The sequence below is a fragment of the Halichoerus grypus genome, chromosome 11 (assembly GCF_964656455.1).
Source record: "Halichoerus grypus chromosome 11, mHalGry1.hap1.1, whole genome shotgun sequence".
NCBI classification, from domain to species: domain Eukaryota; kingdom Metazoa; phylum Chordata; class Mammalia; order Carnivora; family Phocidae; genus Halichoerus; species Halichoerus grypus.
The window spans coordinates 84,343,988-84,369,188 of record NC_135722.1 but is presented as its reverse complement, the minus strand read 5'-3'; the positions used below and the strand labels follow the sequence as shown (position 1 = coordinate 84,369,188).

General features: G+C 41.3%; 1 protein-coding gene across 6 annotated transcripts in view; it reads right to left on the bottom strand.

Annotated features, from left to right (window-relative positions):
* The window catches only part of OPCML (opioid binding protein/cell adhesion molecule like), a 1,067,476-nt gene that overhangs the window by 260,363 nt on the left and 781,912 nt on the right, over positions 1 to 25,201 (bottom strand). The gene's annotated exons all lie outside the window — the stretch shown is intronic.

The window sequence follows — 25,201 nt, the reverse complement described above, 5'->3', positions numbered from 1 at the left end:
GACTGTGGCCTGAGACCGGGGAGACGGGAGTGACTGACGGCTTTTCTCTGGGGGCTCACTGAGGAGCGGGACCCTCAGTTCTCGGCTCCTCCGGGGTGGAGATTGGGAGGCCGCCATTTTCACTCTCCGCCTCCAGAGCTGTACAGAAAGCTTGAAGGGAACAAAAGCTCCAGAGAGCAAACCCAAGCAGATTACTTAGTCCAGACTGGGCAAGGGCGGGGCAATTCCACCTACGGCAAAGACTTTTGGAAACCACGGCAACAGGCCCCTCCCCCAGAAGATTAGTGAGAACAGCCAGCCAAGACCAAGTTTACCAATCAATGAGAACAGCAGAACTCCAGCGCTAGGGGAATAATGCACATAGAATTCATGGCTTTTTTACCATGATTCTTTAGTCTTTCAAAGTTAATTTTTTTTAACTGTCTTTTTTTTTTTTTGAATTTTTCTTTTTCCCTTTTTCAACCAACATCTTATCAATCCCTTTTTTAAAAAAAAATTTTTATTTTTCATTTTTAGAGTCATATTCTATCCCTTCACAGTAGTTACCCGTATTTTTGGCATATATATATAAGTTGTTCTCTCTTTAAAATTTTGAGATAGTTTCTTCTAACAGATCAAAATATACCCTAAATCTCTATTGTATGGTTTTTTTCTACTCCCCTGCCTGATCACATTCTCTTCCTTTTTTTTTCCTCTCTTTTTTTTTAAATCCTATTCTTTCTTTTTTCAAACAACTTCTTATCAATTCCTTTTATAAAATTTTTTATAATTTCCATCTTTACAGTCATATTCCATCCCTTCATCATATCAACCCTTATGTTTGTACATATATAAGTTTTTCTTTCTTTAAAATTTTGGGAGGCACTTTCTTCTAACAGACCAAATACACCCAAAATCTAGTGTGTGGCACTGATCTATATACCAGCCTGATCATATTTGATCACATTCTGTTTTTTTTTTGTTTTGTTCTGTTTTTGTTTGTTTTTATCTTTATCTTTTTCTTTTCCTTTTTTTTTTTTCTTTTTTCTCTCTTTCCCTTTCTTTTCCCACTGCTTCAGGTCTTTTCTGATTTGTTTAGAGTATATTTTCTGGGAACGTTGTTACCCTGTTAGCATTTTGTTCTCTCATTCATCTATTCTCCTCTGGACAAAATGACAAGATGGAAAAAATCACCTCAACAAAAAGAACAAGAGGTAGTACCGACTGCCAGGGACCTACTCAATACAGACATTAGTACGATGTCAGATCTAGAGTTCAGAATCATCACTTTAAAGATACTAGCTGGGCTTGAATAAAGCATGGAAGTTATTAGAGAAACACTTTCTGGAGAAGTAAAAGAACTAAAATCTAACCAAGTAGAAATCAAAAAGGCTATTAATGAGGTGCAATCAAATATGGGGGCGCTGGGGTGCCTGGGTGGCTCAGTTGGTTGGGCGACTGCCTTCGGCTCAGGTCATGATCCTGGAGTCCCTGGATCGAGTCCCACATCGGGCTCCCTGCTCGGCTGGGAGCCTGCTTCTCCCTCTAACCCTTCCCCCGTCATGTACTCTCTCTCTCTCTCATTCTCGCTCTCTCAAATAAATAAATAAATCTTTAAAAAAAAAAAATATGGGGGCGCTAACTGCTAGGATAAATGAGGCAGAAGAAAGAATCAGTGAGATAGAAGACCAAATGATGGAAAATAAAGAAGCTGAGAAAAAGAGAGATAAACAACTACTGGATCACGAGGGCAGAATTTGAGAGATAAGCGATTCCATAAGACAAAACAACATTAGAATAATTGGGATCCCAGAAGAAGAAGAAAGAGAGAGGGGCAGAAGGTATAATGGAGCAAATTATAGCAGAGAACTTCCCTAATTTGGGGAAGGAAACAGGCATCAAAATCCAGGAAGCACAGAGAACCCCTCTCAAAATCAATAAAAATAGGTCAACAACCCAACATCTAATAGTAAAACTTACGAGTCTCAGAGACAAAGAGAAAATCCTGAAAGCAGCTCGGGAGAAGAGATATGTAACCTACAATGGTAGAAACATTAGATTGGCAACAGACCTATCCACAGAGACCTGGCAGGCCAGAAAGGACTGGCAGGATATATTCAGAGCACTAAATGAGAAAAATATGCAGCCAAGAATACTATATCCAGCTAGGCTGTCTTTGAAAATAGAAGGAGAGATAAAAAGCTTCCAGGACAAACAAAAACTAAAGGAATTTGCAAACACGAAACCAGCCCTACAAGAAATCTTGAAAGGGGTTCCTCTAAGCAAAGAGAGAGCCTAAAAGCAACATAGACCAGAAAGGAACACAGACGATATACAGTAACAGTCACCTTACAGGCAATACAATGGCACTAAATTCCTATCTTTCAATAGTTACCCTGAATGTAAATGGGCTAAATGCCCCAATCAAAAGACACAGGCTATCAGATTGGATTAAAAAACAAGACCCATCGATATGCTGTCTGCAAGAGACTCATTTTAGACCCAAAGACACCCCCAGATTTAAAGTGAGGGGGTGGAAAACCATTTACCATGCTAATGGACACCAAAAGAAAGCTGGCGTGGCAATCCTTATATCAGACAAATTAGATTTTAAACCAAAGACTGTAATAAGAGATGAGGAAGGACACTGTATCCTACTTAAAGGGTCTATCCAACAAGAAGATCAAACAATTGTAAATATCTATGCCCCTAACATGGGAGCAGCCAATTATAGAAGCCAATTAATAACAAAAGCAAAGAAACACATCAACAACAATACAATAATAGTGGGGGACTTTAACATCCCCCTCACTGAAATGGACAGATCATCTAAGCAAAAGATCAACAAGGAAATAAAGACTTTAAATGACACACTGGACCAAATGGACTTCACAGACATATTCAGAACATTCCATTGCAAAGCAACAGAATACACATTCTTCTCTAGTGCCCATGGAACATTCTCCAGAATCGATCACATCCTAGGTCATAAATCAGGTCTCAACCGGTACCAAAAGATTGGGATCATTCCCTGCCTATTTTCAGACCACAATGCTTTGAAACTAGAACTCAATCACAAGAGGAAAGTCGGAAAGAACTCAAATACATGGAGGCTAAACAGCATCCTACTAAAGAATGAATGGATCAACCAGGAAATTAAAGAAGAATTAAAAAAATTCATGGAAACCAATGAAAATGAAAACACAACTATTCAAAATCTTTGGGATGCAGCAAAGGCAGTCCTAAGAGGAAAGTATATAGCAATACAAGTCTTTCTCAAGAAACAAGAAAGGTCGCAAGTACACAACCTAACCCTACACCTAAAGGAGCTGGAGAAAGAACAGCAAATAAAGCCTAAACCCAGCAGGAGAAGAGAAATAATAAAGATCAGAGCAGAAATCAATGAAATGGAAACCAAAAGAACAGTAGAACAGATCAACGAAACTAGGAGCTGGTTCTTTGAAAGAATTAACAAGATTGATAAACCCCTGGCCAGGCTTATCAAAAAGAAAAGAGAAATGACCCAAATCAACAAAATCATGAATGAAAGAGGAGAGATCACAACCAACACCAAAGAAATACAAACAATTAGAAGAACATATTATGAGCAACTCTATGCCAGCAAATTAGATAACCTGGAAGAAATGGATGCATTCCTAGAGATGTATCAACTACCAAAACTGAACCAGGAAGAAATAGAAAACCTGAACAGACCTATAACCACTAAGGAAATTGAAGCAGTCATCAAAAATCTCCCAAAAAACAAAAGCCCAGGGCCAGATGGCTTCCCAGGGGAATTCTACCAAACATTGAAAGAAGAATTAATACCTATTCTTCTGAAACTGTTCCAAAAAATAGAAATGGAAGGAAAACTTCCAAACTCATTTTATGAGGCCACCATTACCTTGATCCCAAAACCAGACAAAGACCCCATCAAAAAGGAGAACTACAGACCAATATCCCTGATGAACATGGATGCAAAAATTCTCACCAAAATACTAGCCAATAGGATCCAACAGTACATTAAAAGGATTATTCACCATGACCAAGTGGGATTTATCCCTGGGCTGCAAGGTTGGTTCAACATCCGCAAATCAATTAACGTGATACAATACATTAACAAAAGAAAGAACAAGAATCATATGATCCTCTCAATAGATGCAGAAAAAGCATTTGACAAAGTACAGCATCCTTTCTTGATCAAAACTCTTCAGAGTATAGGCATAGAGGGTACATACCTCAATATCATAAAAGCCATCTATGAAAAACCTACAGCGAATATCATTCTCAATGGGGAAAAACTGAGAGCTTTCCCCCTAAGGTCAGGAACGCGGCAGGGATGTCCACTATCACCACTGCTATTCAACATAGTATTGGAAGTCCTAGCCACAGCAATCAGACAACAAAAAGAAATCAAAGGCATCCAAATTGGCAAAGAAGAAGTCAAACTCTCACTCTTTGCAGATGATATGATACTTTATGTGGAAAACCCAAAAGACTCCACCCCAAAACTGCTAGAACTCATACAGGAATTCAGTAAAGTGGCAGGATATAAAATCAATGCACAGAAATCAGTGGCATTCCTACACACCAACAACAAGACAGAAGAAAGAGAAATTAAGGAGTCGATCCCATTTACAATTGCACCCAAAACCATAAGATACCTAGGCATAAATCTAACTAAAGAGGCAAAGGATCTGTACTCAGAAAACTATAAAATACTCATGAAAGAAATTGAGGAAGACACAGAGAAATGGAAAAACGTTCCATGCTCATGGATTGGAAGAACAAATATTGTGACGATGTCAATGCTACCTAGAGCAATCTACACATTCAATGCAATCCCCATCAAAGTACCATCCACTTTTTTCAAAGAAATGGAACAAATAATCCTAAAATTTGTGTGGAACCAGAAAAGACCCCAAATAGCCAGAGGAATGTTGAAAAAGAAAAGCAAAGCTGGCGGCATCACAATTCCGGACTTTGAGCTCTATTACAAAGCTGTCATCATCAAGACAGTATGGTACTGGCACAAAAACAGACACTTAGATCAATGGAACAGAATAGAGAGCCCAGAAATGGACCCTCAACTCTATGGTCAACTAATCTTTGACAAAGCAGGAAAGAATGTCCAATGGAAAAAAGAATCTCTTCAACAAATGGTGTTGGAAAAATTGGATAGCCACATGTAGAAGAATGAAACTGGACCATTTCCTTACACCGCACACAAAAATAGACTCCAAATGGTTGAAAGACCTCAGTGTGAGACAGGAGTCCATCAAAATCCTAAAGGAGAACACAGGCAGCAACTTCTTCGACCTCAGCCGCAGCAACTTCTTCCTAGAAACATCACCAAAGGCAAGGGAAGCAAGGGCAAAAATGAACTATTGGGACTTCATCAAGATAAAAAGCTTTTGTAAAGCAAGGGAAACAGTCAACAAAACCAAAAGACAACCGACAGAATGGGAGAAGATATTTGCAAATGACATATCAGATAAAGGGCTAGTACCCAAAATCTATAAAGAACTTATCAAACTCAACACCCAAAGAACAAAGAATCCAATCAAGAAATGGGCAGAAGACATGAACATTTTTCCAAAGAAGACATCCAAATGGCCAACAGACACATGAAAAAGAGCTCAATATTGCTCGGCATCAGGGAAATCCAAATCAAAACCTCAATGAGAGACCACCTCACACCAGTCAGAATGGCTAAAATTAACAAGTCAGGAAATGACAGACGTTGGCGGGGATGCGGAGAAAGGGGAACCCTCCTACACTGTTGGTGGGAATGCAAGCTGGTGCAGCCACTCTGGAAAACAGTATGGAGCTTCCTCAAAAAGTTGAAAATAGAGCTACCATATGATCCAGCAATTGCACTACTGGGTATTTACCCCAAAGATACAAAAGTAGGGATCCGAAAGGGTACGTGCACCCCGATGTTTATAGCAGCAATGTCCACAATAGCCAAACTGTGGAAAGAGCCAAGATGTCCATCGACAGATGAATGGATAAAGAAAAGGTGGTATATATATACAATGGAATATTATGCAGCCATCAAAAGGAATGAGATCTTGCCATTTGCAACGACGTGGATGGAACTGGAGGGTATTATGCTGAGCGAAATAAGTCAAACAGAGAAGGACATGTATCATATGACCTCACTGATATGAGGAATTCTTAATCTCAGGAAACAAACTGAGGGTTGCTGGAGTGGGGGGTGGGGTGGGAGGGATGGGGTGACTGGGTGATAGACACTGGGGAGGGTATGTGCTCTGGTAAGCGCTGTGAATTGTGCAAGACTGTTGAATCTCAGATCTGTACCTCTGAAACAAATAATGCAATATATGTTAAGGAAAAAAAAAAGAAGAAGAAGATAGCAGGAGGGGAAGAATGAAGGGTGGGAAATCAGAGGGGTAGACGAACTATGAGAGATGATGGACTCTGAAAAACAAACTGAGGGTTCTAGAGGGGAGGGGGGTGGGAGGATGGGGTAGCCTGGTGATGGGTATTGAGGAGGGCATGTTCTGCATGGAGCACTGGGTGTTATGCACAAACAATGAATCATGGAACACTACATCTAAAACTAATGATGTAATGTATGGGGATTAACATAACAATAAAAAAAACACAAAGAGGAATAGTGATAAACGCTATGTGTCTAGAAACCATGTTATGGAAGGAATCATGAAGGAACTGGAGAAGTTGAGCCTGAACTTCAAGGTGGGCCAGTTCTCTTCAAATAGAGAATGACTTATTTAGATGAAATAAGTGAAACCAATAGGCAAGATTTCCACGATGATAGAAATGGCAAATTTATATTCAGCCAAAATTTAACTATTGAGACATGCCACGATGGAATGCGCCTCCTATTTTGAGGCATTATTATTTATAGTGTGCTTCTGTCACAATGAATATTTAAAGTGGGTGCAAAATAAGCATTTGTGCAAGATATATTGGAAAACAGATTTTATGTGCTGAGTGGGTAGACTGAGGAACTTCTCTAGCTCCTTCTGACTCTTCGGTTATAATTCTATGACTACACCAATCCTCACAATCACAAGGCTAATGACTTCACTTACAGGAATTAGCATTTACTGTTTTCCCAGGCACATCATCTTTTTTCCCTTTGTAGCTCAAACTCCCTCAAATATAGTGAGAATATCTTATGTGCACAAGAGTGCCATGAAAAATAAGAAAAACACTTTTAAAAGTCAATTATCACTTCCATACGTGTATCTCTCTCTACTTGGGATATAGTTTTAGATGCTAAAACAATCATTATTATTTTCTTATACTCAGCTATAACGAAATTGCAAAATTTACTATTAACTAAAGAATTGAAAATCAGACATAGTAGGTAACCAAACTAAAACTCACCTGGATCTACCTTACTTTATTGGTGTTATTGGAGTACAAGTGATTTACTCAGACTCTGTCAAAAGAAAAGTTCAGAGAAGATGAATATATTTTTTACTCCACAGGAAACATTTAAAGTTCATTAATTGAAAGGTGGCGTGAAGCTAGTAAATGTTCTCAATGAATCAGAATAAAGCAGCTCCAGATAGCTCTAAAAATTAGACACAAAAAGTAATACCTTTTCTTTACACATACAATACAGCCGTCAATATCACAAAATAAAAAGAGAGTGAAGAAGACTTAACACTTTAATATTTCTTATTTTCTGAATTTCTTTCATTTAATATTGAACATATTTAAATGGAATGGCCATTTGTCCTTTGACGTGAGTTTCTTATTTTTAGCCTCACGGGCATGTACTTTCTACTTTCCTTCAAATGAGAGAGGCAGGTATTTAAGAAACATAAAGGGAACCTCACGAAGTTGTCACTTCCCTTCTCCAGAATTCTCTGACAAGCTGTGCTCTCACCCCCCTACAGTGATATTTATCAATAATGCACAGTGGAGAACCTGGTGTCTCCGTCCGCATCTGTGGAGTCCCCTTCACTTGTCTGATGGAAACAAGTCAGCGTCCAGCTTGGTTTGTGATAAAAGATAAAGGCTTTCAAGCAGGCATTGTTTTTTTTCAGGTTCTTAACAACAACAACAACAACAAAAACCACAACTTTTTATTTTGAAACACTTTTAGATTTATAGAGGAGTTGCAAAGATAATAGAGAGAGCTCCTATAAGCCCTTCTCTTAACATCTGACATAACCACGGTACAATAATACAAAAAAAGACATTAACATTGGTATAGTACTATTAACTAAACTACAGATTGCTATTCACATTTTCCCGGTTTTCACACTGATGTCCAGGACCACATCAGCTGTCCCACGCTGCATGTAGTTGGCCTGTCTTTTAAGTCCGCTTTAATCTGTTACAGTACCTTGGACTTTCCTTTTCTTTTATGACTTTGACTTTAAACAGTAGTGGCAGATAGATAGTAGAATGTCCCCGAATTTGGGCTTGTTTGATATTTTCCGATGATTACCCTGAGTAAGAATACTGCAGAGTTGATGTTCCTTCTTATTGCATCATATTGGGAAAACATGAAATCCATGTGACATTATTCGTGATGGCAGTTTTGGTCACTTGGGAAGGTGGTATCTGTCAGGTTTCTCCACTGTAAAGTTACAATTTTTCCCTGTCTACACTCTATTCATTAGAAGACAGTCACCAAATCCAGCTCACACTGAAAAGGAGGGGGATTAAGCCCTACTTCTTGGAAAGAAGAATAGCAAAAAAAAACTGATTTGCTAAAACCAACACAATGAATAACATACACTGGGGAAAGATACATCAAGGCTATGCAACTATCCGGTTTCTCCTTCAAGTTTTGCTCACTAATTTGAGCTCTCATCAATCCATCTTGCCTTGAGCCGGCATTATTTTCAACACAAGTTTACTTTAATGGGTTACATAAACATGTTTTAAATAAAATATCATATAATATTATCTCAATTAAGAAACAAATGTTGAGTGTTTACTAAATATCTGTAAAATAGCCAGTAATCTCATAAACCTTCCCCACTTGTAAGCTAGGATACAATGAACGTATCGGGCTGTGGTTCTCCAACTTCGGTGTACGTTGGTGTCATATATGGAGCTTGTTAAAAATGCAGAGACCTTAGCCACAAACATTTTTGTTGAACACGTACTTCATGTAGAACATATTTAAGTGGACAAGAATCTGATGGAAACCAAGAGTGACAGTTGTCTATTAGGAAGAGTTCATTTTTTTTTCTTTCAATTTAAACAGTAATCAATGATAGAGTATCAAATAATATAGTACTTAGAGGGTTTATGATATTCATTTGGATACACACTTCCTGAAGGTAGGAGCTGCCCCACCACTCACATAATCAAAAAGTAAAATATCTACACCACAGTCAACGTGCCAACACACATTATAAAGGAGATACGGAGACTTGGCTCTGCCTAAAGTTGCTCCCAGTCTGCTTGGAAAGATAAAACTATGAGTCCATTAACTGTATTTAATAGTTGTCAAATGGTCAATGTTGGGACTGACTTTAAAAGTAACTGAAGAATCAAGAAAGGAGAGATGGCCTAGTGAATCAGGAGAGGCTTCATGAAGGAGGCCCAATTAAAGATGGACTTTAAATGCCGTGGAGGGCGAGGAGGAGGAGGGGTAACATGAGGAGGAGGGGTAAGATGAGGAGGAGGGAAGGGCCTGAGTAAAAGGTCTGAGCCATGATCACCACCAGGAAGAGAGGTGGGTGGATGAATGAGACCTGCTGGGGAGGACACTGAAAGCCAGGTAATACATCTGAACTTGATGTGGATAAAACAAGACAGCATCAAAAGGATAGCCTAATGACAGGTTTGTTTGTTTTAAAGAAAAACCAATCTATCTTTTACTACTTTTATTTCTCAAAAAACCCTCAAATGTTTCTCTGCCGACCAGGACACTCAATTAATATTGATGATGAACTGATGTGAAGGCTCAAAATGACCTCAACAAATGGAAAAAAATGGAAAGAACCCAAAAGAATGACATTCGAATAGGACAAATACAAGTGAGCACACTTAAAGGAGAGATAAGATTGCCCAAAACATATAATGGAGGTTGGTTCCTACATATGATTATTAGAAAGCGTTCCTGAATGGGTCACAAATTTTCCCAATCAATTTAAAATGAATGACCTGATTTGGATTTTCACACTAGTCCCTTGAACTCGATATTATGTTCATTTCAACTCTGAAGAGATTTAGGCTCAGAGAGTGTTATTGACTCGTCCAAGAAAACAGAGCTAACAAGTGGCAGACTGAGGTCCTCTGATGTCACATCAAATGGGAATCATTAAACCATGCAGCCTCACTGTGTGTGTGTGATGTATATACGTATGTGTATGTATATATATAGTGTGTATATGTATATATATGAGCGCCTATACCATACCTATGGTACATACATGTTCACAAGCAAAGAGATCTTCCCTTTTCTTCCCTACTTCCGTTTCACCATCTCTCCCTTAAAATAACAAAATGCACATCAGTAATGGTATACACAAGAAGTAGCTTAAGGAGAGCCTATTCAACCAAAACATCAACAACAGTCTGCCTTAAATGCATAAGCTCTAGCTCTTACAAGTGGAAGAGCCTATATGAAAAAAATCTGGAGGACTTGCATTGTTTATAACGTGTCTATCCTTCATATCCCCTCACTCTTAAAGCTCCTGTGCTATAAGGTGGTGGCAGGTAGCTATTCCTGGAGAGGAGGAAAGAGTTGGTAATACAGCTATATCTTGCAGAAGTGTACCGCGGAAAATGAAATTGGATGTTGTTTGCAATTGATTTTGTAGAGGCGAATGGGAGGATGAATGTAATTAATGGAGCTGCAGGCTACTCAGGACTTCAGGCTGGTTTTCTCAAAACCCATAAAATGTGTCACAGGTGCTCCCCCTTCTCCCACATCTCCCCCCAACAAGTGGTCGGGCACAAAGGTGCCCGTCTCCATGGAGAGAATGAAGGTCACCACTTAATAAAGCTTCCCATTGGGGAAAGAGCTGTCATAGTGAAATGGTCTGTATTTTAATAAAAGAAAGGTTTGGTTGCAGTAGCGTCTGACACCGGGCACACTCTTCTCTCTCTTTTAAGCCGTCTAGTCTAATAAATATGTATCATTTCGAACAGAAAGTACTGGGTCAAACTCCCACCTCAAGAACACGGGACTGAGAAGACGCGGCGCTAGCTGCCATTGTCAGCCCCACCGCCCCATGTCCATGAAATGCGAGGTTCATTGCGTTTCATTTGCTGACAAGCGCAGCCTTCCAATTCATCTCTGAGCGGCCGCTCCCCACCCAGCATGAAATCGGGCCCACCACAAAGCAATTTCAGGTCCCGCTTCTTGCAGCCTTTCCAGTTTTGATGTGGAGCTCTGGCACTGGGCAGCCTGGCGGTCAGGGAATGAGAGGGGAAATAACATGCAGTTTACAGGAAAAAAAAAAAGTTATAAAATAAAATTCTGAATCCTACTCGCCCGAATCAGCTTAAAGCACACCTCTCTTCATTACTGGTGGAGGAGATGCTCGTCTCTCTCTAGAAGTGTAGCATTTAAACAAAGTTCATCTCTGCTTCCCAGGGCCAGGGTCTGTATGTGCTTTTCCTACCTCAGCATGTTCTCATTTAAAAAGGCATCTGCTTTTTTTCTCTTCCTTTTCTATGTTCCTATTCCCTTTGTTATCTGAAAAAGCTTAGGAGTTCCTCCAAGACTTGAAGCGAGCCAGTCATTATTTCATTCTGAAAATGTAATGTCACCCAGAACAAGATGCTTTATCATAAAATTATAATGACACTGTGCTTCGTAATTCATCATGTGCTTTATTTGCCGATTCATTAATGAATCCATCCGAGATTCCGGGATAATGGCCTTTAATTCTACAGGTGCAATACTTTACGGTAATTGCTCTAAATTACAATTACCTCTTCCAATTTCCAGGAAGGTTTTGGTAAGGAATCATCCCGTTTATCAATAAGGTGAGAATATCTTTACACTCCCTTAACCAATATGCAATTAGAAACTCTAAGAAGTTTACAAAATAAACATGCTTTATCACTATGAATAGAGATCACTTTCCTGGGACCTCATGGGCAGCATTTCCTTTAAAAAATATTTAACATTATAAAAATCATCTCCTATCATTATAGACAACTTAAAACATAGACGGGGAAACAGTCGCTCCAAATCTCCTATCCTCAAGCATAGCCACGTTGTTTGATGGCTTCAAACCTCAGATCTCAGACCCAAGATGGGCTCAGCTAGAAATATGGAATTGGTCAGAGAACGGGTGTTCCATCGCATTGCTTACAGCGCTCAGGGCCAACAACTAGGTCCCTAAGCTACCAATACCAACGTCAAGCAGGAAACGGGAGTTGTCCAGGGACCATTTTGTTTTGTGCTCCACCTGTGGAAAGCTGTCTAGCAACAGTGATCAAAACCAATCCCAACTATTGACCCAGTAATTCCACAGCAGGGGAGATTTCCTATGAAATGACCCTCTCTCCTATCTTCTCTGCAAAGGTCTACAGAAAAAAAATCATCATTAAAGCGTTAGTCATGGCAATGGAAACTACCTAAGTAAACAGTAATAGGAGACTGGTTGGTTAACTTACATTCTGTCCCCCTTTGAAACATTTGAAAATGATCACAAACACTATGAATTATATGTGAATAACATAAAAGCATAAAAACAGTATAGTTCAGAACCTACAAAAATGCAATACTAGACTGAAAAAATATCTAGCAACACATTGCCTACCTCTCTCTAGCTGGTAGGGTTAATAAAGACTTCTCTTTTTTCCTATTATTTTTTTTCTGTTCTCTTTTGAAGACATGAAGACATGTCTAATGCAGATTTTTCTAATTTTTTTTTAAAGACTTTATTTATTTATTTGACAGAGAGAGACACAGCGAGAGAGGGAATACAAGCAGGGGGAGTGGGAGAGGGAGAAGCAGGCTTCCCGCCGAGCAGGGAGCCCGATGCGGGACTCGATCCCAGGACCTGGAATCATGACCTGAGCTGAAGGCAGACGCTTAATGACTGAGCCATCCAGGCGCCCCTCTAATTTTTTTTTAACGAATCTGAGTAACAACATTGCGAAGCCTTGGACACACTGCAATAGCCGTGGACACTGCATCTGCCTGAAATATTACTTGCCTGTGGATAAGTCGAAGGTAAATAATGTACGATCTGCACCGCAGTTTTCACACGGAAGCCCTAGGAAGATGCTTCCAAACCCCATCTTCTACACTAGCTTCAAGGACAGGAATAAGAAAGCTGCAGAAGCCAGGGAACTGTGGCCGAGCTCACAATGCAGTGACATAATAAAAGTGTAAACGTTAAAGTCAAAATATCAATTGATAAATCTTGACTTTGGGCTCTGAAGCTTGACAGGAAACCTATAGTTGGTGATGTTGGTGCTGGAGTGGAAACAGGCCAAGAGCCCTGGCTTATCAAAGACTGTTTTAATGTTTTATTTGAGTAATGGGCCTTGCAAATTAGCACCCCTGCGGCCTGAAATACATAACTTTTCAAGGACACACCGGTTTTCAGTTCGACAGGTGATACGGGGAAAGAAATCCCCAAGGGGAGTTTTCATTTCTGTACTTTTCAGACACAGTTATATTTTATTCTAGCTAGGATGATGTGGAAGATAGCAGAGCACTCTGAGGGTGAGCTGAGGGCTTGGAGAGGAAATGGAGCAGAAAACAGCTCACAGTACAAAGGAAGGGAGGGCTCCCAGGAGAGAGAGTGGGAAGGGCTGCTCTGGTCCCAGTGACACCTAATGGGGTCCTGTGCCATCTCCCTGCCCGCAGACACATCATCAGGGTCCCCAGGAGGAACTCTTACTCCCACTGCTCCTCTCCTTTCTTACTGACTCCTCCCCTCCCTCTCTCTCTAGTGCTCTGGATCGAAAACCAGGCAGACAGAGTCTAGCTCCACAGTGGCTTTTCATAGAAGATAGTTCAACTTACTCATCCACGCACTCATCTATCCAACACGTACTTCTGGTGCATCTACTATGTGCCAAGCACCATATTAAATACTGCACACGAGCAGAGGGATAATACACAATTTCTGCCCGTGAATGACACTAGGCTAGGGTGTCAACACCCAGACGTGGAGACTGGAGAGATTGGGGAGACTGGGATTTCATTCCCAGCTCTGCCCCTGCTAGCTCAGGGAGCTTGAACAATCAGCCTCCCATTTTCTCATCTACAAAACTGGGATAATGAAAATTGCCTTACAAATAGTGGGGGAAGTAGAGGTAAATATATGTAAGGTGGATGATAAGACATGGTTGATACTCAGCAGAAGGCATTTTTTTTTTCAATGACAGGCCTATCTGACTTCCCACACAGTTTATGTTTCTCAGAAGAAAGTCAGTGCCAATTAATTTTCAGGTATCTATCCCCTAGGGCACTCTGCGCAGGTGTAGCTTATAACACCAAATATATCTTTTCGTGGAAAGAAAGGGCTGTGGTGTGCCAGGTGACAAAGCTGCTCCTAGAGCTAGCTGAAGGTCTGCACTCTTGCCCACACCTCCATGTATAGGCAGGTAATGACAGTGCAGTAGGACCCGCAACCACATCCTGGACCCCCAGTGTCACTAACCCGCAAATCCTGTCCAGGAAGTAGACTATGGGCTGAGATGACAGGCTTCAGTGAGGGTGCTCCTGGCCAGAAGAGTGGGGACACAGAAACTCCCACTCTCTCTCTGATATCTACCATCTAGCAACTATCTGCCTACCTATCTGTGATATCTATCACCTGTCTACCTAACATCTGTGTATCTACCTACCTATCTATTATCTGTCATTTATCTACATGTCTATCATCTATCAAATCTATCGACCCACATATCTATCAATCTATGATATTTGTTATTTATCACCCATCTATGACATCTATCATCTATCTATCTATCTATCTATCTATCTGCAATGGCCTTAATAACAACTCTCAATGACCCTGGAAAAGTGAGCCCTATGAAGGGTTGTATATGGATAAAAACTTTATCAGGAAATTTTAATTTAAATCACTTCTCTAGGAAATCCAATTTAACAGAACTTCCCTACAAAACGTTCACTCTTCCTACTTGACATTTAATACCTAGTTTTTACAACACAGAGGTAGATGTGATTTCTATTTTAAAAAAAATAGCCAGCACTCTGCAGTTTAATTCCACAATTTTAAATTAATTTTTCAGGTAAATCTAAAATTGAATGATCATTTATTAAGTGCCTAGTACAGGTTTAACACCGGGAATTACAAAGTGAGTCTCTAACATAAACAACATTTAAAATGTCCCCAAGATATGAGATAAGAAGAGTTCTCTGTTATAAATATATTTTTTAAACTACTCCAATAAAAACTGGATAAATGACATGAAAAAACTTCACAAGAAGAAGGATTTACAGTCAGTAAACATACCTAAAAATGTTCAGCCTTACTCTTGAGCTAATAACTGCAATAAAACATTAAAATACTTAAGGCCCCGCATCGGGCTCCCCGCTCGGTGGGAGGCATGCTTCTCCCTCTCCCACTCCCACTCCCCCTGCTTGTGTTCCCTCTCTCGCTGTGTCTCTCTATCAAATAAATAAAAAATAAATAAATAAATAAAATAAAATAAAATAAAACATTAAAATACTTCAGATAGTTCTCATGTTATAAAAATAATAATGAACAAATAATAAAACTTTTTAAATCAAATAAAAAATAATAATACTGCACAATATTGAAAAGGGTCCTGTGGAATTGAGCATTCATGGATGATGGACATATTGTAAACCTTATTGGATGCTTTTGATCTGAAGGTCTAACATTTTGGAACATATTAAAAGGAAATAATCAGAGATGAGACTATAAATTTATATTCAAGTATAATATCAGAGTATAATTTCTCATGGTGAAAAAAAACGAAACAACCCCTTTAACAATAGGCACTGACTAAAGAAATTACACAACAGGGCCCCCCGTGGCTCAGTCAGTTCAGTGGCTTACTCTTGATTTCGGCTCAGGTCATGATCTCAGGGTCATGAGGTCCAGCCCCACAAGGGGCTCTGCGCTGGGCGTGCAGCCTGCTTAGGATTATTTCCCTCCCTCTTCTGCAGCCCCTCTGCCCTTGCTCTCTTGCACTCTCCCTCTCTAAAAAAAAATAGATATAGATATAGATAGATAGATATGGATCTTATGACCTGATAAATGTTCACAGAATTGAGTAAAAAAAAGCAGGATATAAAAGAGTACACATCTATCATTGACACTATGCAAAAGAAATAAACATGTCTAAAGCGAGAGTGGCACGATATATATTGAAATTTCAACAGCTGTTTATCTCTGGCTGGGGGAACTTTGGAAATTTTTTTTCTTCATACTTTCCACATTTTCCAAATTATCTAAAATTAACATGTATTATAAAAGAAACAAGTTAAAGTTATATAAACCCTCCCTCTTCCAAAACAAATGAACAAACTCAGAAAATAAATGGAAACGAAGAGGACTCCAAAAATGTAGCTGTTTAAAAGATGTAGCTCCACAAAATGGATTCTTCCCACCCAGTGTTTGCTTCCTTCTGTGTGAGGGAAAGAAGTTTAAATTTTTAAAGTTTGGAACTTTCAAAAGGTAATAAAAGCCAAAGTCTAGGAGCTGTGATGTGTGAGGAGCTGGGAAGGGTGTTGGCTGAGAATCTTTAAGGGGTCAAGTTTATGAAGAACAGATGGCTGGTCCTGTGATCACCAATGATGCCTCATCACACATCACACGGTCTCTCGCATTCTGAACTGCAGGGAGAATATCTCCCTTTTCAAAGTTTCCACAAGGTGGAGTGATAGCAAATCTCATCTTCCCAGCCTAACTAGTGAGACAAAGAAAATGAGACACAAAGATCATTTCAAGTCCACAGATTTTAAGGGCTGAGGGGCTTCACTCTCATTTGGTGACATATTCTTTATCCCTGCTTCCTCCTCCATCCCTGGATGTGGCTTGCTGCTGAATCTCTCTGATATCTCAGTAGATTCTCCTTTACCTCAAGGAGTGGAGCACACAAGTTTGTTAATTATGTTTTTTGATATCTGAAATGTTTAAAATCGGGGAGAGTTCTTTCAAGAAAAGAGAACGGATGAGTCCTGAATTAAGTGCAGAACAAGTATTGAGAAGGATAGAATAAACCGCAGCATGTGATACATTTTAAAACCTTATAAGGTGTGTTTATAAATGCATTTGCTGTGTTATCGTGTATATTCCCAAGAGGGAGAAAAATCCCGTTTCGACTAGACATTGGCAAAAACGGAGTCCTTCACTTGGTAATTTACCCTCAAAGACTGGGTGAGTTTTCCAGGCTGGCTTAGCTTCTCCTTCATCCCTGCGCACCTGCAGCGGGCGGCACCAGGGGACAGGCTCACGCGTGGATGTGGCTATGGCTTTGAGCCATGACGCTAGGTGAGCCACACTGTGGATGAGGGGGAAGAGCATGCCTGGGGGTCATCCCTCTGCACCACAGCCATGACCTCATTGGGCACAGAAGTCTGCAGGGGCCACATACGCCTGCGCTTATGAAACTAAACTCCATTTTCCTCCTCCAGCTTCCCCTCACCTGATCCATTCTGAGACCATCTGACTGGAAGGAGAGGCTCAACCCGGAGCACAAGATGGTGAGGCCACAGAGAGCACTGTGAGTCTTCTCACCTCCGAGACCAGAGCGCAGGGGACTTGTGCTGTAGCAGGGAGGGCTTCCCTGTAGGCACGGGACCCCAAATTCGCCAGGCAGAAGGTCAATGGCTGATCGGTACCAGCTTGCTGGCATGGACTTGTCATCCTGGGGGCGTCAGTGGACCCTCCTTCGTGCATACCTTCTGGGTCGGCAGACGGAGAAACATTCTCTCCTACCTTTTTGACCAGACAGAGAAATAGGCCATACTCTATGTGGAGTGAACGTATATCCTAGATGGTAAATGCTTTGTTTCTTTGTTTGTTTCTGGTCAGTGTCACGAGGAAGGTGTCAGAACCATCTTCCTCTTCTGAGTTTGGAGTTAATAGAGAGATTGACAGAGGGGCCAGAGACAAAGGTGTCAATTGTATTCCTGATGTAAGAGGAGGTAATTTGGGTCCAGCTACAGGGGGCGGGGGGGGGGGGGCTTCTTTTACTTTACCCCAGACCTGAAATAATATCTGTATTATAATACAATACGTACTCACATGGAGTGTCTTGTAGTGTAACAGAGAGCAGCCCTGTGGCCAGGTTGTCGCAAAGGAGAGCCTGGGAGTGGTTGATTTTCACACAGAAAGATTCCTTCTCACAAGTTCGTCTGTGAGAAGAATAGCACCTTCTTCCAAGGGGAGAAGTAAGAGGGGATAAGAGAGAGGCAAGAAGTGTTATTCTCTCAGAAATCCTTTTATATTGAAATAAAAAGCCAGAAAAATGGGTATCTTTTCCTAACAAAAGTTCTGAGGAGATGCTCATGAAACTTTACTCCGTGAGGCACAATAGGCGGGGATGGGCTTCTACCAGCTGCTGTAGAAATGAGCCCCATCTCCCAGGGCAACTTGTGGCCTGGAATGGTCCTTTTTGACACATGCAGTTCTAGGAAGGCTTAGGGTAGGCGCACACAGATGTCTGATGTGGCGAACTGGTTGCAACTGATTGGAATTATGTGGGCATCCTCCAAGGACCAGTCATAGCACGGAAAGATGTCATCAGGGGACAAAACTTACTTTATACTAAAGGTGCCTGCAGAGTAGAGTCCTCACACTGGAAAAAGAAATATCCATGATAATAAATAAATTAGCCCTGGGGCGCCTGGGTGGCTCAGTCGTTAAGCGTCTGCCTTCGGCTCAGGTCATGATCCCAGGGTCCTGGGATCGAGTCCCACATCGGGCTCCCTGCTCAGCAGGAAGCCTGCTTCTCCCTCTCCCATTCCCCCTGCTTGTGTTCCTGCTCTCGCTATCTCTCTCTCTCTGTCAAATAAATAAATAAAATCTTTAAAAATAAATAAATAAATAAATAAATAAATAAATAAATAAATAAATAAATTAGCCCTTTTGTGAATTTAGACCACATGAGAGAAACTGATTCACTCTGGGTACATTGTCAAAATCAGGTTTTAGCCCCAATAGGGCTAAAGAAGATCAAAATTCATCATCCTGATCTGCATCCCAGGACCCAGCCCGTTAGCCAGACTCTGGCCACAGCCCATTCTCCAAAGGACACTGCAGACAATCTTCCTAAAAGCTCTAGCAAGCCTTCTTCTGGCTGCCTTTGTTTCGCCATTTTTACTTAATGCCAGGAAAAGATAAATGATTACCATTTTAAATGCTGAACGGATTTCTCCAAACATTCTTTTTAAAATCTCTAAAAGAAGCTACTTGCAGTTAAAAATTGGATTTTCCAGAAAGAACTGTCAATTCAAATACTGACGAATCCAGGCATTTAAAAGTCCCCACTAGTTCACCTGTGTGGCTTTCAAAACCTCATCAGCACACATATATTTCCCTAATTGGCTCACTATTTACCCGGGAATTTATTCTGGATGGAATTATGGAGATACAATTTCCAAATGTCCATTTTATTGTCAATGCTTCTTACACGGCTAAAGACTGACCTAGGATCCAATTATTGAGATAACTAGCAAGAAAATTAGCTGGAGACACAGCATAGTCAGAGGTGGCTTATTTATAAAATTCTTCATAAAATGTCACACAGTGATATCATTACCTTGTGCCTGTGGACTATCTCATAACTACAATTCAATGCAGGTCTGGTATTTTTTTCCTAATAGCTTTATGTACAGTTTTTAAACATAAGGCCAAATTATAGCATAGTTCTGGGTAAATCAATTAAAATTATCTTTATATATAATGCAATCAGCAATCATTTAAAATTAAATTTAAATTCCAAGTCCCTCACATATAATACAGATTTCTTCTCTTTGACAATATCCCACACAGATTAACACTTTAGGATCGAAAATGTGGTTTGCATGAGAGACAATGGACTCTGAGAAACAAACTGAGGGTTCTAGAGGGGAGGGTGGTGGGGGGATGGGTTAACCTGGTGATGGGTATTAAAGAGGGCACGTTCTGCATGGAGTACTGGGTGTTATGCACAAACAATGAATCACGGAACACTACATCAAAAACTAATGATGTAATGTATGGTGATTAACATAACATAAAAAAAAAAAAAGAAAATGTGGTTTGATTATTCTTTCATGCTTATTCTTTCATGCATCCATTTCTCCATTCAACATTATAAGCCAGAGACTTTGTTCAGCCCTGGAGACACAAAACTGACAAATGGATACCGTCCCAACTCTCAAGGGGGCAACAGCCGACAGGAGTGTGTGTGTGTGTCTGGCAGGACACTTTAGTGCAAAGTGACACACGTTCCAATAGATGCATGTTCGAGTCACGTGTGACATGAGCGGTGAGTGCTGTTGAGAAACTTTGTAGACGAGGTAATGGTTCAAGTGGTTTAAGTGCACCAGTAAACAAAGAGAGCAAGGGAACCACACGCAGAATCAGTAGGCAGGGAAAAGCCTTGAAAGGGTGCAAGAGACCAGCCCTCTAAGGGAGTTACCACCGCTCACTGGGGGCCCTTGGAGAAAAGGCGCGTGGGCCTGGAATGCCAGGGGAAGAGCTGTGGATGTATCCCTGGGTGCCAGATAGTCCAGACAGAATTTTCAGCCGATAAGTATTATGATTCAACTTGCATTTTGGAAAGATTTCTCTGGTGGTAGGACGGTGGATAGCTGCCCAGGCGAAATATGGGGAAAGGAACAGGGAGGAGCAACTCTGAGATGGCAGGGAGGAGTCCCCAGCAAGCCTGTTTTATTTGTGTGTAGCTGTGGGGGGAAAAGGGGGGTCTCCGTGGCAGTAAATGGAACCCGAATAAGAAATAAAATAGGAAGTGGAGGCAACAAAAATAGCCCAGCTTTCAAGACATTTGGAGGTGAAGGGAAGGAGAGAGAGATCAGGTACCTGTTTGAAGCTATATGGGGATTTTTTTTTTTTTTTTAAGGTGGGAGACATTTATGTGCAGGAGCAAAGAGAATGTATGTTCTCTTTCATCTTTCTTTCTAACAAGTATCTAAACTCATATCACATCCATTTTATAAAGTTGTTTTTCAGAGGGGGGGCATCCTGATGAAGAAACTTCCTAAATTTTAAAAAAGCATGCTAATCTGAAATGGTTGGTTTTTTTCTTCTTGTATGAAAAAAAAAATCCTAACAGATAAAAACATAAGCATTTCAAGAAACTATTCCAATCACCTAGCATGCTCTTGTGTGTCTGAAATGTAGGAAGAACCACAGAAATGACAGCAAAGCTGGTAAAAGACAAACATGGCTTGTTCTTGGTAAGTCCAGACTCCTGGAGAAATACACAGTTCCTAGTGAAGAACTCATAGTTTATTGTAACATCACATTTAATTGATATACTTGCCTTTTATGGCAGCTGTATATCTTGCTGCCTGCCTCTGCATCAGGAGTCAGCAGTAAGAGGGAGACCTGCAGGTGGCTGTCAGTCCTCCAGGAGGCTGGAGCAAAAGCAAGAAGAGGAGGCTAATCCCCGGGGCCGACCTCCAAGGCCTCGCCCTGCCTTTAAAGGCGGAGAGCTTCAGCACTATCACACTGAAGTTACTAATATGTCATACCGCTTTATTTGCTACCTCTGTATTCAAGCCAATTTCACAGCATACTCTTGATATCGTATAATTAAATGAAAATGTATCAAGAGAACCATAAGCAAAGGAGGCTGGTTGGATCACATCAGTCTGCCTCCAGCGATGCTGTTCTGGAGCTGCCTCTACTAGATTACAGAGAATGGAACATTCTAGACCAAAAAGAGCGCTTGAAAATGCATCTTGTCTAAAGAGGATCTTATCTACAAAATCTACTGAGCCAACAACAGAACAAAGAGCTAGGTAATCAGGAAATGGTTATTTACACTTCAAAGGAACTCACCACAGGATGCTTTTATGTAAAGAATGATCCTAGCACATTTAAAACATGCATTTATTTACCAAAAATATGTATTAATGCCCACTTCTCACCAATATTTTGAGAGCTTTCATCTGGTTTCTTGCATAACTTCGCACTGTAGGTGACATGAGGCATTCTGGCAGAGTGTTCAAGGCTTTTAGTCAAACAGATTTGGGGTGGGATCCCAGCTCGGCCACTTACAGGGCAAAGTGATCACTCCTAAACCCCCAGTAATACACCTGTCTGTTACGGTGAGTGTAAAGGAGAGACGAACTGATTGCAAAAACATTTAGCACAGACTGGCATTGTAGTTCACATTCAATAATTGTAGTGATGTTTTTATTCTGAAAAGTATGGCAGGTTGGTTTTGGAACATTTATCAATATTTCATTCCCTAGTAAATCTGGCTACTGTGTCTTCCCTTTTCCTTCCTTGCTCTTCCTCACCAATGCTTTCCTAAGGCAGCAAAAGCCTTCCAGGTTCCCTGCCCTCCGGGTATGGTTGGTAGCAGAAATGCTGAGATGTAACATAGTTAATTCGTGGCCTTAAGAGTTTCTGAAGTGGACGCAGTGCTTATGATATTTGCAGGACTACTTGTGGAATGAGGACAGCTCCTCAGCCCTTGCCTCCAGCCCCAGAGGAATAAGAGTTCTGGTGGCTGCAGAGTGGCAGGTGGGGACCAGGCAAGAATGGAGCGGTTGCTTCCCAGGCCATAGGATGCACAGTGCTGTTGGCATGTGGGATGTTCAGGCAGATGGGGCCTGACAGCATCACACAGAACCTCCCAGAACTGCCCAATTATTCTGGTCTGTAAGTAGCTGCGTGAGGGCCTGTGGGATCCATGACTGAAGACCTCACTGGCACAGGGACATTCTGGGGATAATTCCAGGAATTCCTTCCAGCCCAATCCTCCCCATTGCAGTGTACTGAGCCAGCACCCCAAAACTTAAAAGTCACCCTGGAAGTGTGAAGTGAAAAGCCTGACCTGACCGAGTTGATTCTGAATTGACCATTGTCCTGCCCGGTCAAAATGGAGACATTAAGTTCAATTATTAAAATAATAATTATAACAAAGTTACATTTTTGCAAACTTAGCTGAAGTTTGTGGCCTGTGAGTCTTTCCAGTTATAAAAAGAAATATTGAACTGATTCCTTGTAGAACTAAAGAAGTGGCTGGGTGGCTAAGTACATGTGTGGGCTGGCAGGTGGGTTAGTAAAAGCAACTGCCGTGGCCCAGAAGCAGGTCTATGTAAGCAGAAGCAGAGGCTCAGGCACCAGAATCTTTTGTGGTAGAAAATGATCAGTCTGCTTTGCCTGCTTCTATTCCTTTAAGTGACAACTCATTCAACAAACTTCCAGGCCATGCTTTCACGTGCCTGGAATGCCTTACATCCCCAGATGCTGCCCCATCACCCGTCCTCCATCGTTTTTCACTATAAAAGAATCCTGCATCAAACCCAAGTTTCATGTCCCTTATATATGGGCCTTCCTGATGCCTTGCAGAACTAGCACAATACCCACCTTGTGCTGCTGAAACACCTCCACCCCCTGCACATTCATCAGCACTTAGCACTACGCCGCTCGCTAACATTTATCGGGGACTTCCTTTATGTCAGACACTGTCATGAGCACTTTATATACACATCAGTCAACTAATCTCTTCATCCTTTCGAGGTGGAGTCGCTCTCCCAAGGCCACTCAGCTAGGTTAGTGGATTGTAAACCCAAGCGGTCTGAGTCCAGAGCTCGCTATTCACCACCATCAAAGCCAACCTCCCTCCTGCACTTCAAACTTTGTTACAAGAGGGGTTCCTGTCCCTGTTTCTCCTGGAAACTTGTGAAGTCCTTGGTTTATCTGTTCATTTCCTCAACAAATAGGTATTGTGTCATCCTAAGTGCCTGACACCTCTCCTAGGGAGGGAAGACCTCTCTGGTCATCCCTATAAGGTCATGGAGTCTTTAGCACATGCTGCATGGACAAGAGCCCCATCTGCTCCCATGGCTGATCCAAAGCCCTAGAGCCCACAACAGTGGCTCCTCAACCTCACCTGCACGCTGGAATCACCTGGGAATCTTTAAAAAAAATACATCCGGAAGTTATGATTTAATCGGCCTTGGGGGTGTCTTGGACATTGGGGTTTTCTAACTCTCCCAGGAGGTGAAACCTCTGCTCTGGAACATCCAATCTGGAAAATACTTCACAGAATAAAACATCATTTATAGCTCCTTAAAACAGTTCCTGAGGAGGATTAGGTCCCTATTTTTAAAAACTTCACCCCTTAAAAAGAAAGATAGGCATCCAGGAGTGCTGAGGTTGAGAGCAGGTGCAGAATCTACTGACGCTCAAAGAGAACCCCGAGCTGGCCCTCATCTGCATGCGGCCAGGTCCCCAGCCCTTGTCCGGCCTATGAAGGAGGAAGAAACATGTTTGCCACGTGGCTCACTTGGGATCTCCAAGAACAGCATCAAAGTTTGATTTACAGGGAAAACTGGTGAACAACTAAAGCATATGACTCGCCCTTAACCCCCTGGGCTCCCTCAGAACGCCCATGCTGTAGCAGCCAATCTGTCTGGGCGCCTCCTGCATTTCTGGCTCCCCCCGGCCAGGCTCCCTGAGCTCTAGACAGAAAGGGAGTTGTGAATTATTTGAGAATATGCTGAGACTGTCCTGCCTGGGTGACAGAAGTCTCATAAATCATTCCTTCCCTGTACTTAATCTCTCTTTCAAGTGGAGTAATGTCAACTCATTGGGGAACCCGTGCCCTCGAATCAATGTGAAGGCCTGATATGGGGGAGCAGAGCTGCAAGGAAAAACAAAAGGCTGAACTGGGAAGAGGAGAAAGGGACCAACCAGTAGATAACCTAAAACAGCAACAGCAGCAATAATAATAACTAGAACTACCAATGATGTTTCTCGCTAGCATTTTTCATCAGCTGACAACATAAGATTTATCCGTGTGTTTTTTGAGTTCTCTACCCACTCTTGCATAGCCTCCATGGTGACAGGGCATGACTTGTTCCTGCTGTAACCCCCGTGCCTAGAACTGTACCAGGCATTGAGTAAATGCCAATACATATTTGCTGAATTAATTAAAATGAAATACTACCTATGTGCCATGCATTTGGCCCACATTAACTCATTGAATCCTCATAATAACCCTGACAGGCAGACATAACAAGTGCCCTTTAGGGCTGAGGAAGCAGGCTCTCAATTACATAAATTCTGCCCAAATATACTATACCTATATAGCAGAGTAA